This window comes from Cebus imitator, unplaced genomic scaffold (genome assembly GCF_001604975.1).
Source record: "Cebus imitator isolate Cc_AM_T3 unplaced genomic scaffold, Cebus_imitator-1.0 Scaffold71, whole genome shotgun sequence".
Classification (NCBI taxonomy): domain Eukaryota; kingdom Metazoa; phylum Chordata; class Mammalia; order Primates; family Cebidae; genus Cebus; species Cebus imitator.
In genome coordinates, this window is record NW_016107386.1 from 1,700,909 (window position 1) to 1,719,445 (window position 18,537).

Consider the following 18,537-nt stretch of genomic DNA (forward strand, 5'->3'; position numbering starts at 1 on the left):
ATGATCTCCGCTTACTGCAAACCTCCATCTCCACCTCAAGCCCCTCAGCCTCCTCAGTAGCTGGGACTACAGGTGTCTGCCACCATGCCTGGCTAATTTTGTATTTTTAGTAGAGATGGGGTTTCACCATGTTGCCCAGGTTGGTCTTGAACTCCTGACCTCAAGCAGTGTGCCCACCTTGGCCTCCCAAAGTGCTGAGATTACAAGTGTGCGTCACCATGCCCGCCCCACAACATTGTCATAAAAAGTTAACAAATGGTTAAAATGGTAAATTTTGCATTATATGTATTTTATCACAATTTTTAAAAATGAATAATTCTTCAATATCATCAAATATTGTGAGTCAATTTTTCATGCCCATTTCACCACCCTCCCCTATGATATAAATAGGTAGCCTCAACTTGGGTAAAGCCAACATAACCCTTAAGTCCCAGAGTGGGCTTCTGTTTTTATGTTCTTTGCTGTTATGGTCAGGGTCACTTCTCTTAGAGAAAGAGTGCAGCATATTCCAGGAGGCTGAGAGGAAACCTTGAGGTGTATAGTCCCTTGTTGAAAAACTAGTTTAACAAGAACAAAAGTCTGAGCAGTCTCCCAGTCATGGAATGGAGGCAGTCTGTAATCTTAGAAGTTCCCAAACATTTTTTTTTTTTTTTTGCAGGGTGTAAGGTGAAGGGGAATATACTGATATCCAAGGACTAGAATGGAGTGGTAACTTTCATTTTACAGCTGCTTCAGACCTGAAATTACAGCTTCATATGTAGATGTTCTTCACATGTAGATATAATGTTACATTAAAGTTTAAATGTAGTAATTGAAGCTTTCAGTTGTAAGGAGAGCAACTAAATCTGCTCCTGGAAGTGACTTCATACACTACCCCTATAAATTTGCCAATAAAACCATCACTTACACCTTTTTGAACTTCATTTTCATTGTTTTATAATTAGTTTAAAATAAATTAGGTGATTCAATTCAGTCTGCTTATTATAACTATGACAGAACCATCCAAATCTTGGCAAAGTTGATTTCCAATCCTCTGAGTTCTGCCATCTTTTTTTTTTTTTTTTTCTAGCTTGTGCTGTGTATCCCAGTTGACATCCACCCTCTTTAAAAAAAATTTTTTTTTAGGTTATAATACATTTTATTTATTATTTTTTTAACTTTTATTTTAGGTCCAGGCATACATGTGCAGGTTTGTTATACGGGTGAACTCATGTAACAGGGCTTTGTTGTACAGATTATTTTGTCTCCCAGGTACTAAGCACAGTACCCAATAGTTATTTTTTCTGAAGTTCCCAATCATTTTCTAGCCTGTTTCCTGCCTAGAGTAACTGCTCTGAGATGAACGGGCAATTGATAATCTATTTTACAGATGAGAAAAGGCTCAGATAAGATACATGATTGCCCCCAAATCACACAAGTAATATGCAGAGCTGGGATTTGAATCCAGCCTATATGCCTATATGGTTCCAAAACTTGTAAAACCCATTCATCTGTTCTACCTGAATAGATGAAATTTTACTCCTGAATTTAGAAGATTCCATTCCAGGTCAAAGACTACTACACTGTACGTGCTCCCTATCCTACTATGGCCAGGATTTAATTTGTTTTTCTAGATTCTGCTGTGCTTTCATCTTTCAGAGAGACCAGCTCCCTAAAATGCTTCCTAAAGAGACTAAAAATGTTTAGGGATGTGATCTAGGTTGCCCCACCTTTAGAGACAAAAAGGAAGCAGGGTTTCCTAAGCACCTTCATTTTCATGCAAATGTAGGGGGCTGCCTACTCAATTCCTACCACCCCCACCCCCTTCCTGAGTAAACATTCCCTGGGCCCGGCTGCTCCTCAGATTAATGCTTTAATTAATTGGCAGATTGGGTAGCATTTTCCAAGCCTATCTGTACAGTGATCATATCAGCTGTAAAAAACCTGCTTCTCTTCCCCACTTCCCCACCTAGAGATGTAAAATTTACAGAAAAATCCTAGAGAAGAACGTGTGCATGTATGTGTAGCAGTGATGGTGGTGGAGGGTTGAGATACAAGGAATTTAAAGTATATGGAAAAACTGAAATACATAACATACTTTTAAAAAGCATATAAAAAATTTAAAGTTATCTAGTCTTGCTGCCTTAGGAACATGAATTATGTACAATTTGTTCTATTGTCTTAAAAGTGGCCATATATGGTGTATTTGACATATAAAAGTCTAGAGGAAAAACTCTGAGTATCAGGACAGGAACATATTTTCTGTGTTTTCATTTAGGTGCTACAACTATACTTGCTTCATGTCTTCCTTCACGTGAAAGAATAGGGCAGTTTTACATCTGGGGTCTCTACTTCTAGGGCGATGTGCATTCAACCTCTTTTTGTTAATTTGGTAAAATTCTTTTTTTTAAATGAATGACTCTATACAGCATGTAATTTTACAGCCAATTTTCAGATTGGCTTCCTTCATTCAAAATGGTGCCTTTGAAATTTGTCCAAGCTATTACATATAACAAAGCTTGTTCTTTTTAACTGCTGAGTAGTATTTATTGCCATATGTAACAAAGTTTCTTTATCCATCTACTGGTTGAAGGACATGTGGGATCTCCAGTTTGGGACAATTATGAATGTAGCTGCTATAAACATTCATGTATCAGCGTTTGTGTGAAGATAGGTTTCCACTTCCCTGGGGTAAGTACCTAGGGGTAGGATTTCTGGGTCAAAGGGTAAAGGTATGTTTAGCTTTACTGTCAATCTCTTTTCCAATGTCACTGTATCACTTTGTATTCCCACTAGCAATAAGAATTTTAGTTTCTCCACATCCTCTTCAGGACTTGATAGTGTTTTTACTGAAGTGATTCAAGTATGTAGGTAATAGTATCACTATGTGGTTTAAATTTGCATTTCTCTAATGACTAATTATGTTGAACATCTTTTCATGTACTTATTTGCCATTTGTATATTTTTTTGGGTGACATGTCTGTTCAAGTCTTTTATCCATTATTAAACTAAATTGTTTTCTTACTATTGCGTTTCGAGACTTCTTTATTCTGAATTCAAGTCCTTCAGTAGTGATACAATTATTTGTAAGTATTTTCTCCCAGTCTTAAGCTTATTTTTTTACTCTCTTAACATCTTTCATAAAACAGACATTTTTACTCTTGATGACGTCCAAATTACTGATATTTTATGGATTGTGTTTTGGTTTAATGTCTAAATTGACTCTGCCTAATTCCAGGTCACAAAGATTTCCACCCGCCCCCCCACCGTTTTCTCCTAAAAGGTTTACAGATTTATGTTTTTCACCTATGATCTATTTTAAGTTAATTTTTATATAAGGTATGAGGTTTAGATTGAGGCTCCTTTTTTCTTTGCCTAAGAATGTCCTACTCTTTCCAACATGTCACATTAAGTTGTCTTTGCACCTTGGTCAGAAATAAATTGACCAGGTCGGGCACTGGTGCCAACACTTTGGGAGACCGAGTTGGGTGGATCCCTTGAGTCTAGGAGTTCAAGACCAGCCTGGGCAACATAGAGAGACTGTCTCTATAGAAAATAATTGAAACAAACAACAACAATAACAATAAAAACAGGCATGGACCAGGAACAGTGGCTCATGCCTATAATCCCGGCACTTTAGGAGGCTGAGGTGGGTGGATCACCAGGTTGGTCAGGAGGCCAGCCTGGCAAACATGGTGAAACCCCAACTCTACCAAAAAATACAAAAATTAGCAGAGCATGGTGGCACGCACCGGTAGTCCCAGCTACTGGGGAGGCTGAGGTGGAAGAATAGCTTGAACACAGGAGTTAGAGGTTATGGGGAGCTGAGATTATGCCACTGCACTCCAGCCTGGGTGACAGAGCGAGATCCTATATTAAAAAAAAAAAAAAAAATTAACCAGGCATGATGGAACATGCCTGTAGTCCCAGTTGCTCAGGAGGCAGAGGCGGGAGGATTGCTTGAGCCTAGGAGGCTGAGGCTGCAGTGAGCTATGATCATACCACTGCACTCTAGCCTGGGTGACAAAGCGAGATCCTATTCCAAAAAATAAAAATTAAGATTAAAAATAAACTGGCCATACTTGTGTGAGTCTCTTCTGGGTTCTCTGTTCTGTTTCACTGCATGTGTCTAAGTCTGACAACACCACACTGTGTTAATTATTAGAGATATATACTAAGTCTTTGAGATGGATATATTAGAGATATATACTAAGTCTTTGAGATGGAGTCACATTCTGTCACCTAGGCTGGAATGCAGTGGCATGAACACGGCTCACTACAACCTCCGCCTCCCGGGTCTAAGCAATTCTTGTGCTTCAGCATCCCCAGTAGCTGGGATTACAGGCACACGCCACTTCGCCTAATTTTTGTATTTTCAGTAGTGATGGGGTTTCGTCATGTTGGCCAGGCTGGTCTCGAACTCCTGACCTCAGGTGATCTGTCTGCCTTGGCCTCCCAAGGTTCTGGGATTACAGGTGTGAGCCACTGCGCCTGGCCTATACTAAGTCTTAATAACAGTAGTATGATTCCTCTAACTTCATTTTATTTTCTCCCAGCATCACTCAGTGTTCCAATTCCTTTGCCTTTCCATTTGAGTTTAAGATAAACTTGCCTTGCTGGAAATTTGAAAGGAACTGCATTGAGCCTATAGATCAATTTGGGAAACACGACATCTTTGCTATGATATGCCAACCAATTCATGAACATGGTAAGTCTCTCCATTATTCAGATCTTGGTTTCTCTCATCACTGTATTGTAGTTTTTAGCATACAGATTTCATATATATTTAGTTAGATTTATACCTAAGTATTTAATTTCATTTGGAGTATTTGTAAATGGTATTGTGTGTAAATTTCAGTTTCTATATGTTCATTGTTAGTATACAAAAATGAGATTGATTTTTGTGTGCTGACCTTGTGTCCTGTAACCTTACTAAAGTCACTTATTAGTTCTAGGAGTTTGTTGGTTGATTCCTTGGGGTGTATATAATGCAGATAACATGATTTTATATATATGTGTGTGTAAATTGTGACATATATGTATATGTATATATATGTATATACATATATATAATTATGCTATCTGCAAATATGGACAATTTTATTTCATCCTTTCCAATTTATATGCCATTTATTTCCTTTTCTTGTTTTATTTTTACCAGCTAGGACCTTCAGTACTATAAAAGTAGACATCTTACCTTGTTGTTAATTTTAGGGTGAATACATTCAGTGTATCACTGTAAAGTATGATGTTAGCCATAAGTTTTTTGTAGATGTTCATTATCATTAATGGATGTTATATGTTGTTAAATGCCTTTTCTTTGTCAATTGATATGATTGTGTAGTTTCTCTTTTATTTATTTATTTATTTATTTGAGACAAGGTTTCACTCTGTCACCCATGCTGGAGTGCAGTGTTGTGATCATGGCTTACCGCAGCCTTGACCTCCAGGACTCAAGTGATCCTCAGCATCCTGAGTAGCTGGGTCTACAGGTGTGCCACCACACCCAATAATTTTTGCAGAGATGAGGTTTTGCCATGTTGACCAGGCTGGTCTTGAACTCCTGGGCTTAAGTGACTCACCCTCCTTGGCCTCCCTAAGTGCTGGGATTATAGGCATAAGCCACTGGGCCAGTCCTGGTTTTTCTTCTTTAGAATGTTAACATGAAAGACTGGATGATTTTCAGATATTGAATCAGCCTTGCATTCCTGGCATAAACCTCGCTTAGTCTTGGTCTATTATTCTTTTTATATATTGCTAGATTTGATTTGCCAGTCTTCTGCCTCTTAAGATGAAGAACTCAACATGGCATTGAAAGCCTTGGCAGATGCAGGAGTTATACCATACAGAGGCCAGGACAAAATATCATGGAGGACTCTCTGGAGGCTCTATGTGTAACCCTCACACAGCATATAATCCAGTCAATGGACTAGGGATCAGTAGTCTCACTCCTATCAATAGCCAGACATACGATACCCAAGACCTGCATCTGTCAAATTAGATAGTTGAAATTGGCAGGCCGCAGTGGCTCACACTTGTAATCTCAGCCCTTTGGGAGGCCCAGGCAGGTGGATCACTTGAGGTCGGGAGTTTGAGACCAGCCTGGCCAACAGAGTGAAACCGTGTCTCTATTAAAAAGACAAAAATATGAGCTTGGTGTGGTAGCACGTGCCTGTAATCCCAACTACTTTGGAGGCTAAGGCACGAGAATGGCTTGAACCTGGGAGGTGGAGGCTGCAACGAGCCGAGATTGCACCACTGCCCTCCAGCCTGGGTGACAAGAGGGACTCTGTTTCAGGGGGGAAAAAAAAAAAGGTATTTGTAATCTATTACTGCTAAGATATGTTCATTCCAGCACTTCCATTTTGTAAGTCAGTGCTTTATAGAAACCTACGGATGAAAAACTAGAAGGGCTAAACTTTTCAATAAGCCCACCAGGAACCTTCATTATCATGTCACTTCCCTACACCTTCGAAAAAAGAAAATCATGAAATACAAAGTTAACTTTCCCCAAAGAGTTTTGTCTAGGGAGAACAAGAGTTTTGTTCTCTAGTTTCAACTGTTGAGGGGAAGTTAAACTCCTAGCGGGGCATCACTAGTAAAGTTGGGTGTGTATGTATGTATGTACGTATGTATGTATGTATGTATGTGTGTATGTATATATTTATTTATTTATTTGAGATGGAGTCCTGGTCTGTTGCCCAGACTGGAGTGCAGTGGCACATCTTGGCTCATTGCAACCTCTGCCTCCAGGTTCAAACAATTCTCCTGCCTCAGCCTCCCAGGTAGTTGGGATTACAGGTGTGTACCACCATGCCCAGCTAATTTTTGTATTTTTAGTAGAGACAGGGTTTCTTCATGTTGTCCAGGCTGGTCTCAAACTCCACTCCTGACCTCAGGTGATCCACCTGCCTCAGTCTCCCAAAGTGCTGGGATTATAGGCATGAGCCACCATGTCCAGCCATAAGTAAGGATATTTCTGATTTAAGGGGCACCTTTCTGTAAACATGTAATTTTAAAACAAATTTGAATTTGTAATCCTGGTGAGATGTTCAGATAGTCCTCTAGAACAGTGCTTGTCAAATTATCTGTGGTGAAGAGCCAGTTTTTTTTTCTTTATGTCAATTCACTGTAGACCCATAATTTTATAAAATACAATGAATTACTAGAAAAATTTAAAAAACATAAAGTCCAATTTTTTATTACTAGAATCAACATACATGTAACTACTGTCACACTGTTATAAAATTTTTAAATGCTTTCAATTTCTGTATATATCTCTTGGTGTACTAAGAAGCAGTTTATAGACTGCATCAGTTTTCTAGGGAACTGTTACTCAGAGATTAAATGGTACCCTAGAAAAATAAGTCATAATTTTTGACTGATCATTCAGGAAAATCCTCCAAATCCTAGGATATTACAGCTAAAACAGGGCCTTAAAATAATTTATAATGAGGTAACTGAGATTTGGGGAAGTTAAGTAATTGGAACAAGTTAGTGTTAGAACCAGGACTAGTTGAGGGCACTAGGTAAAATCATGGGCTTTCGAGGGGGATTCAAATCCCAGTTCTGCAACTTAATAGCTATAAGTTACTTAAATGTTCTAGGTCTCTAATTTTATTACTTGTAAAATGGGTATTAGATAATTTAAATAAATTACATTTAAAATAAGTAATAATAGCAACTAACATTCATTGAGCATATACTATGTGCCAGGCATGGTATTAAGCAATTTACACACATTATCTCATTTGATGCATGTAAACACTTGGTACAATGCATGGAATAAAGTGTAAAATAAATATAACTAAGATATTGTTCTAGTTTTTAGCTCTAGAGTCACAGCAGTCCAGTGTTCGCTATATTGTATACTAGTTCATTTCTTAAGATTTAAGTAAATATCAAAAAAAAAATTCTACCTTTGACTCATAAACCATAAAAGGAATTCAAGTTAAGGATAAATACCGAGATAACAAGTGGCTGTTGTTTACGGTGCAATTTGGGATGGCACTTTTAATTTCTGAGGGCTCCAGCTTTCTCCAACGTGTCAGAGAAAGACAGGCTTCCTTTTTAAAATGAATTATTAAAGTACTCATCCTCATCTTAGAAGAGTTAACAGTAACAGCAGCAACTAACAGTTATTACCTGTGCCATGCCATGTGCTATGCACTTTACGTATCTTCACTCTTCATAATTATCCCCACTTTGAAGATGAAAATGAGGCTTAGAGATGTCTCCACCAGCTAAGATCATACAATTAGCTAGTGTTGGAACTGGGAATCAAATCTAGGTCCATCTGATTCCAAAAGCTCTGCTCATAGCCATCCGACTTTACTGCTTCCTATGAGGCTAGAACAGAAAGGTTTCTGGTATCCTATCTCCCAGTTCAGCTTAGCTGGGGACTGAGATTCAATTGTTTGGATCTTCTCCAGAAGAGTGAGAAGAACTGCCTGAGTCCTTCAGGAGAAAAGTGCCATGATTCTGCTCATAGTAAGCAGGCTGAACAATTTCACAACCAAGGAGACATCCGACACCTCAGCCAAGCCGCCAAAATTCCCGCCCTGGAAGGCTGTCAACCTCAAGGCACAAACAGTCCAGTAAACACAGAGTGCAGATTAGGTAGAGGGGTGCTCTGAAGGTGACTAGTCCATGTTCTAAGATGAACCAGTCATCTGGGGGAAAAAGGGTACAAGGAAGGGAAATCTAACCCCTTAGTGGAGAAGGAACGCTTGGAAATCCTTCTAGAATCAAATCCAGGTCCAATTTCTGGACTGTCAGTAACAAATTACAATAAGAATTATTAAATTATTTCTGGAGAGGCTCGTGAGCCACTTCAACCCAAAGCAAAGTGAAGCCCTTTGGAGATGTCTTGGCGGTGTTCTGCTCATACTGCGTTCAATACGACTGGGCAGGCTGCTTCAATCCCTATATTATGACATTAAAACAAAAGTGTCAGTGTGGCCCAATGTCAGTCTGAGAATCTGCAGATGTCCCCCAATTCTCCTGTCTTCTCAAATGATGAGGTGACCTGTCCAAAAGGGGGTTGAATCTTGACATTGTTTTCTCTTCTCATGTCAGAGCTACTACCCTCTCTGATAATCTATGTCAAAGGCCTCAACATGTGGCCTGAAGCACTGCCCTTGGACAAAACAGAACACTCTCCTAAGCTACAAGGGAACAGCCACCATCCTCCCAGGAGGCTGTGTTCTCCAGGCCACAGCAGCCTTTTCTCATTTGGCCAGCATTGGGCTGGCACATTCCTGAGCCAAAATGCACACATAAGCTGCTTTCCCTGGTAGCGAAGCTCTTCACTCCTGAGTGACTCTTATCAGGGGCAGTTGGGCATTCTCAATTGGATTACGCTGACAAGGAAAAAGGCCTGCAGTATGTTATTTCAACACCATTTGGCTTCAGAAATGCCTGTCTCGACCTTTTTGCCCTCAGAGCCTACTTCTCTCTTCTTGCTTTCTAGAGGGTCACCAGCCTGCTCCCATGCTTGTTCTTTACCCTGCAAATATTGGCCCATGTTCCTGAAGACAGAATGCCATCATTCACAAGATGGATCATGTATAACAGACTAATAAATCACAGCATGATAAAAAAAGAAATCTAGTTCATTTACCCCTCTAACATTTCTGTATCCAGAGACAGACAACAAAAGCTTTTTGGTTTTAGGCTTTTGTGTCTATGTCTGTACATTCCATTTTAGCAGAAAGTGTTAGGTCTCATATGCTACTTTTCTGACTATGCTATATAACCCAGGTATATACTTCTTGCAAAAGTCAAGACTGACAGTGGTCTACAAAAATTGCTGATGTACGGTAAGCTCAGTAGGAAGGAGCTGTGTTCTTTTTGGTCACTAGAGGATATCAAGAATAGTGGTCCAGGCCAGGTGTGGTGGCCTACACCTATAATTCCAGCACTTTGGGAGTCTGAGGCAGGAGAATCACTTGTGCCCAGTAGTTCGACACTAGCCAGGGCAACATAGTGAGACTTCATCTGTACAAAATATGAAAAAATTAGCCAGGCATGGTGGTGTGCACTTGTGGTCCTGGCTACTTGGGAAACTGAGGTGAGCTTTGATTGTACCACTGTACTCCAGCCTGAGCAACAGAGTGAAACTCTGTTTCAAAAAAGAAGAAAAAAAAAGGGAGGGGTAGTGGTCCAAAGAATGATCAAAGCTAAACTTTGGCAAAGCCAGACGCCTCTGGAATAACTGCCACACCTCTTGTACCTTTGTTTATCAGCTTCAAAGTTTTCCAGACCTGTGAATGGACAGGTGGGAATTTAGACTGGTTTTAGGAACTGATTCCAGAAAACACTGTCAAAAGGCAGGTCCCATAGCTGTATTTCCTAGCCTAGGCTTAAGGGTCAAACCCAGACAGGCCTTTGCAACCCTGCCCTATACAACAGGGGATATGAAATAAAGAAATGCACTAGGCCCAATTCTGGTTCTGTCATTAACTGTGTGACCTTGGGCAAAAACACTTCACTTCTCTGGGCCATAGTTTCCTCATCCATTGGGATTTCCTTGGGAAGGTGGTGGTGGTGATAGTAATTTAATTAGATTCTTTAAAGCCCCTTTAGGTCCCTAAAACTTATGATTCTAAATGCAAAGTACCATTTGGGAGTAAATGCACACAAATGCAGACAGTCTAGCCTAGAAGGAAGGCAAGTCCTGTTTGTTTGTCTAAGATCTTGAAATGGCTCTTTTCTCAGCTATCACACAACAGTTTCTCAGATCTGTTTCCTTTTATCAAACAAATTCTCAGCTTCTCAGGTTGCTTTTAGCCTTAAGGGGTTATTTTCTTTGACATTATGATTTTTAAGAGACAATGTATGATTATGGCTTAATCACTGCTGCATCCAGGTAAAAGGAGGATCCACAGGTTCACTTAGGGCCAGCAGTAAAAGATAATGGTACCAGCCACTTACATTAAAAAAGGCAAATTAGGCCAGGGGTGGTGGCTTACACCTGTCATCCCAGCACTTTGGGAGGCCAAGGTGGGCAGATCACTTGAGGTCAGGAGTTAGATACCAACCAGCCTGGACAACATGGTGAAATCCTATCTCTACAGAAAAGTATAAAAATCAGTTGGGCACGGTGGTGCGCACCTGTAATCCCAGCTACTCTGGTAGCTGAGACATGAGAATCGCTTGAGCCTGGGAGGCAGCGATTGCAGTGAGCTAAAATCGTACCATTTGTACTCCAGCCTGGGTGACAGAGAAAGACTGTCCCAAAACAAACAAACAAAAAAGGCAAATTACAGTTGACCCTCTGTATCTGTGGATCCAACATCAGTGTATACAATCAACCATGGATCAAAAATATTCAGGAAAAAAATAAATGAATGGTTGCATCTGTACTGAACATCTACAAAGTTAAAAGTTTTTTCCTTATCATTATTCCCTAAATATGGTATAACTATTTACATAGTATTTATATTGAGTTAGGCATTATAAGTAATCTAGAGATGATTTAAAGTACATGGGAAGGCCAGGTGTGGTGGCTCACTCCTGTAATCCCAGCACTTTGGGAGGCTGAGGCCCACGGATTACCTGAGGTCAGGAGTTCGAGACCAGCCTGGCCAACATAGTGAAACCCTATCTCTACTAAAAATACAAAAATTAGCCAGGCATGGTGGCAGACACTTGTAATCCCAGCTATTTGGGAGGTTGAGGCAGGAGAATCGCTTGAACACAGGAGGCAGAGGTTGCAGTGAGCCGAGATCATGCCACTGTACTCTAGCCTGGGTGACAGAGTGAGACTCTGTCTCAAAAAAAAAAAAAAAAGAAAAGAAAAGAAAGAAAAGAAGAAAATTAGCCATGTGTGGTGGCATGCACCTGTAGTCCCAGCTACTAGGGCGGCTGAAGTGGGGGGTGGATCGTTTGAGCGCAGGGATGTCATGGCTACAGTGAGCCGTGATGGCATCTCTGCATGCCAGTCTGGGCGACAGAGTGAGGCCCTGTCTAAAAAAACAAACAACAACAAAACAAACCCTTAGGAAAGTATTCACTTTTCAGGCTGATCAATCCCTCAAAGGCCAACCCAACCTGTTTTACTTCTCTCTCTCTCTCTCTTGCCCAGGCTGGGTTTTTTTGTTTGTTTTTGGTTGGTTGGTTGTTTTTGAGGCAGAGTCGCCCTCTGTAGCCCAGGCTGGAATGCAGTGGTGCGATCTCGGCTCACTGCAACCTTGGCCTCCCAGGTCCAAGCAATTCTCCTGCCTCAGCCTTCCGAGTAGCTGGGACTACAGGTGCGCACTACCACGCCTGACTAATTTTTTGTGTTTTTAATAGAGACAGGGTTTCACTGTGTTAGCCAGGAGGGTCTCAATCTCCAGACCTGGTGATCTACCCACCTCGGCCTCCCAAAGCACTGGGATTATAGGCGTGAGCCACCGTGCCTGGCCCAGGCTGGTCTTAAACTCCTGGGCTCAAGCAATCTACCTGCCTTGGCCCTCAAATTGATAGGACTACAGGCATGAGACACCGTGCCCAGCCCCAATCTGTTTTTATGAATCAAAACCCTAAACCTTAACTCTCTGATTAAACACGAGCAATTCTTGAATGTATATACCTTGGGGTTACACTTAAAGCCTGAAAACCCCAGGGATTAGAAATCATAATTTTATATTTTCTCCTAAACTGTCATTGATAAGTTCTTTGTGGAACATCATGTTCATGAGGCCCCAACCTAACCCAGAGATTACATAAGAACTTCTTCTCCCTAGATATCTGGTACAAAAAGGTTCAAGATGACCAAGACAGAAAATTGTTTTTGCCATCTATATATGCTCTCTGGCTTGAACACTTTTGTCAGGACCTTGCCCCCATCTCAATCCCTACAGCAGCTCAACCTCTACTTAGAGGGAGGATAGGAAGAGAATGTATTTTTTCAGGGTTGAAATCCCTAACAGCATATGTATCCCACAGCAGGCTGCTTTCGTAAATCTCTGCTCCTGAAATCGTCATTTTTGTCATTGTCTCCTTGCTGGGTGAGGCTATCCTGGTCTGCCTGAGGTCAGATTTAGCCTCCACTTTCAAAAGATAAGACAAGCACTTAAAGGCAGCACACACATGGGAAAATAGTTTATTGTATGATTTTGTCCAATATGATGTATGAATCCTGATTGGAAGAGGAATGAGTTTCCTACCCTGGGCATTCCGGCTAAATAGCCAGGTTAACTTGCTGCTAAGGAGCTGCTATCTAACACCCTTACAAGAATCCCATTTTATTGCCAGAACAACCACCTTAATTTGCCTCAGACATCAGCAACAGCTATATTATATTATATTATTATTATTATTATTATTATTATTATTATTTTGAGACAAAGTTTCACTCTTGTCACCCAGGTTGGAGTGCAATGGTGTGATTTCAGCTCACTGAAACCTCTGGCTGCTGGGTTCAAGAGATTCTCCTGCCTCAGCCTCCTGATTAGCTGGGATTACAGGTGCATGCCACTACACTCTGCTAATTTTTGTATTTTTAGTAGAGATGGGGTTTTGCCATGTTGGCCAGGCTGGTTTTGAACTCCTGACCTGAGGTGATCTGCCTGCCTCAGCCTCCCAAAGTGCTGGGATTACAGGCATGAGCCACCATGCCCGGCCAGCTACATTATATTATTATACATAATTACCATATATAGATTATTTTATCCTCCCAATAACTCTGGGAAATAGTGTTACTATCCTCACTTTACAGATAAGGACATCAAGGCTCTAAGAGGTTAAGTGACTTACCCAAGGACACACAATAAGTGGAAGAGATAAAATTTGAATCCAGGTCTATTGTGACTCCAAAGCCACTGTATTATACTCTTCAGTATTATACCGTGCTATGGTATAGGGGGTATTTGTTTGTTTTTTTTTAAGACAGAGTCTTGCTCTGTTGCTCAGGCTGGAATGCAATAGTGCCATTATAGCTCACCGCAAACTCAAACTCGTAGGCTCAAAAGCAATCCTTCTGCCTCAGACTCCTGAGTGGCTAAGACTACCAGCATGTGCCACCACACCCAGCTAATTTTTTTTTTTTTTTTTTGAGACGGAGTTTCACTCTTGTTACCCAGGCTGGAGTGCAATGGCGCGATCTCGGCTCACAGCAACCTCCACCTCCTGGGTTCAGGCAATTCTCCTGCCTCAACCTCCTCAATAGCTGGGATTACAGGCATGCGCCACCATGCCCAGCTAATGTTTTGTATTTTTAGTAGAGACGGGGTTTCACCATGTTGACCAGGATGGTCTCGATCTCTTGACCTCGTGATCCACCCGCCTCGGCCTCCCAAAGTGCTGGGATTACAGGCTTGAGCCACCGCGCCCGGCCAAATTTTTAAAATATTTTGTAGATATGGGGTCTTGCCATGTTGTCCAGGCTGGTTTTGAACTCCTAACCTCAAATGATCCTCCTGCTTCAGCCTCCCAAAGTGCTGGGATTATAGGTGTAAGCCACCATGCCTGGCCTATTGTATAAATTTACTACTAGATATGTTAACTGCATGACTTGGATGACAAATACAAATTTAAAACTCAACCATCCTAAATTGAAGTTTCTTCTGCACCTCTCCTTCTCCTAACCAGTAGCTAAACATTGTTAGTTATTGACTGTAGTACTGCCATACAAATTAAGTATCAGGTTTACCTAGGTTCCCTCCTAATCCAAACAGGGAGAGTGAGGCCCCTTTAACAAGGCTGGCAGGGATAAATGAGGCCCACAGGGACTGACCTCAATCATATCTCAGAGGCCCGAGGACAGACTGATCCATCTGTCTTACTGAGAGCACAAGTTTGAAGCATATCAACCCTAAATACTTGTTCTCTTCTTTCTAGAGGAAATTGGCACATATTGAAAGGAAAACAATTCAGTTATAACATACAAACCAGAGCTACTGTGGCCCTTCACTCTGCTTTGTTGTTTTCTGCATGCACTGTATAAGACCCAACTTAAGCAGGCAATTTGAAAGCTCAGGAGAAATTAAAAACTTCTGTTGGTGTACTTGACAACAGAACAATTCACCCCAGCTTTATGGAGTCATTACACTTGGAGCAGCTTTTTCAATCCAAATTCCTTTCATAGTCTAGTAAAAAAATTTCATTGTTCAACGCAGCAAGAAGAGAAGACAATTACAGGTTTATTATCAATTATCACCATGTTAGGTCTTCTCTAGTGGCCTTGAAGGAGACAAAGAGGAAATTAAAAAGAACTAAATTCTGAACTGACATCAGCCAAGTCTACAGGTGATGAAAAAGCCTGAAGAGATAATAGTCAAAGCTCCTGGAGAAGAATCAGAGAATCCCCCATCTCAATTACAGGACTGCTAAGTAAACTTTCCCTATCTCTTCATTGCACAGTACCTTACTTATTCACTTTTTCTCAAGAGCTGGAAATAGTTATAACAGCAACATGTCATAAATTATTAGCGACACCAAAACTAAGGGGTCTTTTTTTTTTTTTGAGACACGGTCTCGCTCTGTCACCCCAGCTGGAGTACAGTGGCGAGATCTTGGCTCACTGCAACCTCAGAAGCGATCCTTCCACTTCAGCCTCCGGAGTAGCTGGGACCTACAGGCATGTGCCACCACGCTTGACTAATTTAAAAAATTTTTTCTTTATAGAGATGAGGTCTTGCTATATTGCCCAGGCTGGTTTCAAACTCCTGGGCTCAAGTGATCCTCCTGCATTGGCCTCCCAAAGTGCTGGGATTACAGGCATGAGCCATCATGCCCAGCCAGATTAAGAAGTCTTTATGCTGCTTTAGGCACCCTCGTGCTAAAGGGTGGCTAGCCCTTATCATCAAGAATTTTATGGTAAGGGATATTTCCTATTTTACTGATGAGGAAAACCAAGGCATCAAAAATAGATGGAGCTAGGAAGAGTACTCTAATTGCTTGCCACTGCTGTCTCTAGGCATGTCTGTGAGCTGGACAGTAAACAAATAAAGTTTATGGGAGGAGCGGTACCCTGAAAAGTCACACCTTATTTGCTCTGAAGGGTGCTGATAGAACCTTTAAGACAGCTGAATCTGGAGGAGCAATCCTGAAAGGGTTGGAAAACAACTTCACAAAACATGAGACAGAAGCTGGGCCTAGCCAACACCTGTTTCCCCAACACTGTCTGTCTTTCTGTCTCTTGTTTTATCCCAACTGCACACTTAATACAATACAAAAGCTCCATTATTCTGGTAAAGTTGCATTCCAGCACAGAGTGCAGAGTTAATGTTTTTTACAGCCACATGCCTCCTTGTGATGGATGACCACTTTATAAAAAAATACTTTATGCTCAATCAACTTACAAATAATGGATATTCCACTACATGGCATTTAAAACATAACCAAATTCAGAAAAATCCAGAAAGAAATAATAGAAACAAGAATGATTCCTAGAAAGAGAGGAGGGCTGCAAGAGAATCCTCTGTAAGTCCTTCACTCCTAAAGAATGTATCCATCGTCTTACTGAAGGATATTTGAGTTGCTTCCAGTTTTTGACTATTACTGCTATATACATTCCTATACAAGTATTTTTGCAAACATGCTCGTTTCTCTTGACTAAATACCTAAGAGTGAAACTGCTCAGCCACAGGGTAGACATATGTTGAACTTTAAAAGAAACAGTTCTTCAATGTCGATGTACATCCTTCCCCTTCCCGCCAGCTCTATATTTTCCTCCCCTAAGGGCCTAGGTTCTTTAAGTTGAGGATTTGGCAGGAGAGAAGAAGCCACATCATGAGGATCTCTGCTGCCAGAGCACAGTGGCCTGAACTGGACACTTAAAAAGCTGAAACAGGTGTTTGAAACCCTACTCCTGCCTCCTTATTTGGTGCCAGCCCCCTGAGAGGTTAAGGCTTGGCCAGTAGAATTTGGCTCATCTAATGGATGCCGATTAGGGACTTTTACAGGACATAGCTACATAAGAGTGTATATGCTGTGACCTGGTACATATAAAGCAGATAAGTGAACATCTTCAACTTAAGGAAGGGGGCCTCTGGTGGCTCAAATGCTCTTGAGCAGAGGGTAGTCAGGCTATGTGCCAGATGAAAGCCCTTCTCTAACCTCTACCTTTTCTCCTTATACATCCTTACAATTGACTATCACTCAGAAAAACAAAACAGAAAAAAAAAACTAAGTACAACCATAGTAATAGACAAGTAAGACAGACATTTAGTTCCAGAGCTGCCAATACTCTGTTATGAGGCCTTGCATGACATGACCTTTTCTGAGCCACAGTAATTTCCCTATAAAATAGACCAGGTGACCTCTACCTTTCATTTTAGCTCTAACACTGTATGATTTTAAAACTCAAAAGTGTAGGCCAGGCATGGTGGCTTATGCCTGTAATCCCAGCACTTTGGGAGGCTGAGGCAAGTGGATCACTTGAGGTCAGGAGTTCAAGACCAGCCTGGCCAACATGGCAAAACCCCATCTCTACTAAAAATATAAAAATTAGCCAGGCATGGTGGCACGTGCCTGTAATCCCAACTACTTGGGAGGCTGAGGCACGAGAATTGCTTGAACCCGGGAGGCAGAGGCTGGAGTGAGCTGAGATTGTGCCACTGCACTCCAGCCTGGGTGACAGAGTGAGACTGTATCTTAAAACAAACAAACAAACAAACAAACAAACAAAAAACACAAGTTCAGGGGCCTCCAGAATGAAATGGGAAAGGCAAGTCCTATAGTCCTTCTCAGCATTTTTTTTTTTTGAGACGGAGTCTTGCTCTGTCACCCAAGCTGGAGTGCAGTGGCGCGATCTCAGCTCACTGCAACCTCCATCTCCTGGGTTCAAGCAATTTTCCTGCCTCAGCCTCACGAGTAGCTGGCACACACCACCACACCCAGCTATTTTTTGCATTTTTAGTAGACACAGGGTTTCACTATGTTGGCCAGGCTGGTCTTGAACTCCTGACCTCAGGTAATCAGCTGGACTTGGCCTCCCAAAGTGCTGGGATTACAGCCGTTAGCCACAATGCCTGGCCCCTCTCAGCATTCTTATAGAGACTTGTCCTTTAGCTTAATGAGGATCCCAAGAGGGATTCTGCCTATCTTGTGAAATAACTACTCCCCCTAACACTTAGGGAATTAGATTCAGGGAGAAAGGCAATAAACTTTAGTGAAAAGCTGCTACCATGGCAAACACCCAAAATGACATGGCATAAAAGAAGAGTAGAAAGCCTAAGAATCCAGAGGTGAAGACCAGAGAAGAAAACAATCATATACTGAGTACATACTGTGGATGAGGTATGCATTGTACTAGGCACCCTGCACACATCAGCTCATGTGATTCTCACAAGAATAATAAGCCGAGTTTTTATATTCATTTTGCAGATGAAAAAATGGAGATTCAAAAAGATCAGCCAAGAGCAGTGGCTCACGCCTGTAATCCCAGCACTTTGGGAGACCAAGGTGACAAGCCACTTGAGGTCAAGAGTTTGAGACCAGGCCGGGCGCGGTGGCTCACGCCTGTAATCCCAGCACTTTGGGAGGCCGAGGTGGGTGGATCACGAGGTCAAGAGATCGACATCCTGGTCAACATGGTGAAACCCCGTCTCTACTAAAAATACAAAATAT

At 41.4% G+C, this 18,537-nt stretch overlaps 1 protein-coding gene across 1 annotated transcript in view; it reads right to left on the reverse strand.

Moving 5' to 3' along the window:
• The window catches only part of GBF1 (golgi brefeldin A resistant guanine nucleotide exchange factor 1), a 136,880-nt gene that overhangs the window by 38,490 nt on the left and 79,853 nt on the right, over positions 1-18,537 (reverse strand). The window lies entirely within an intron of this gene.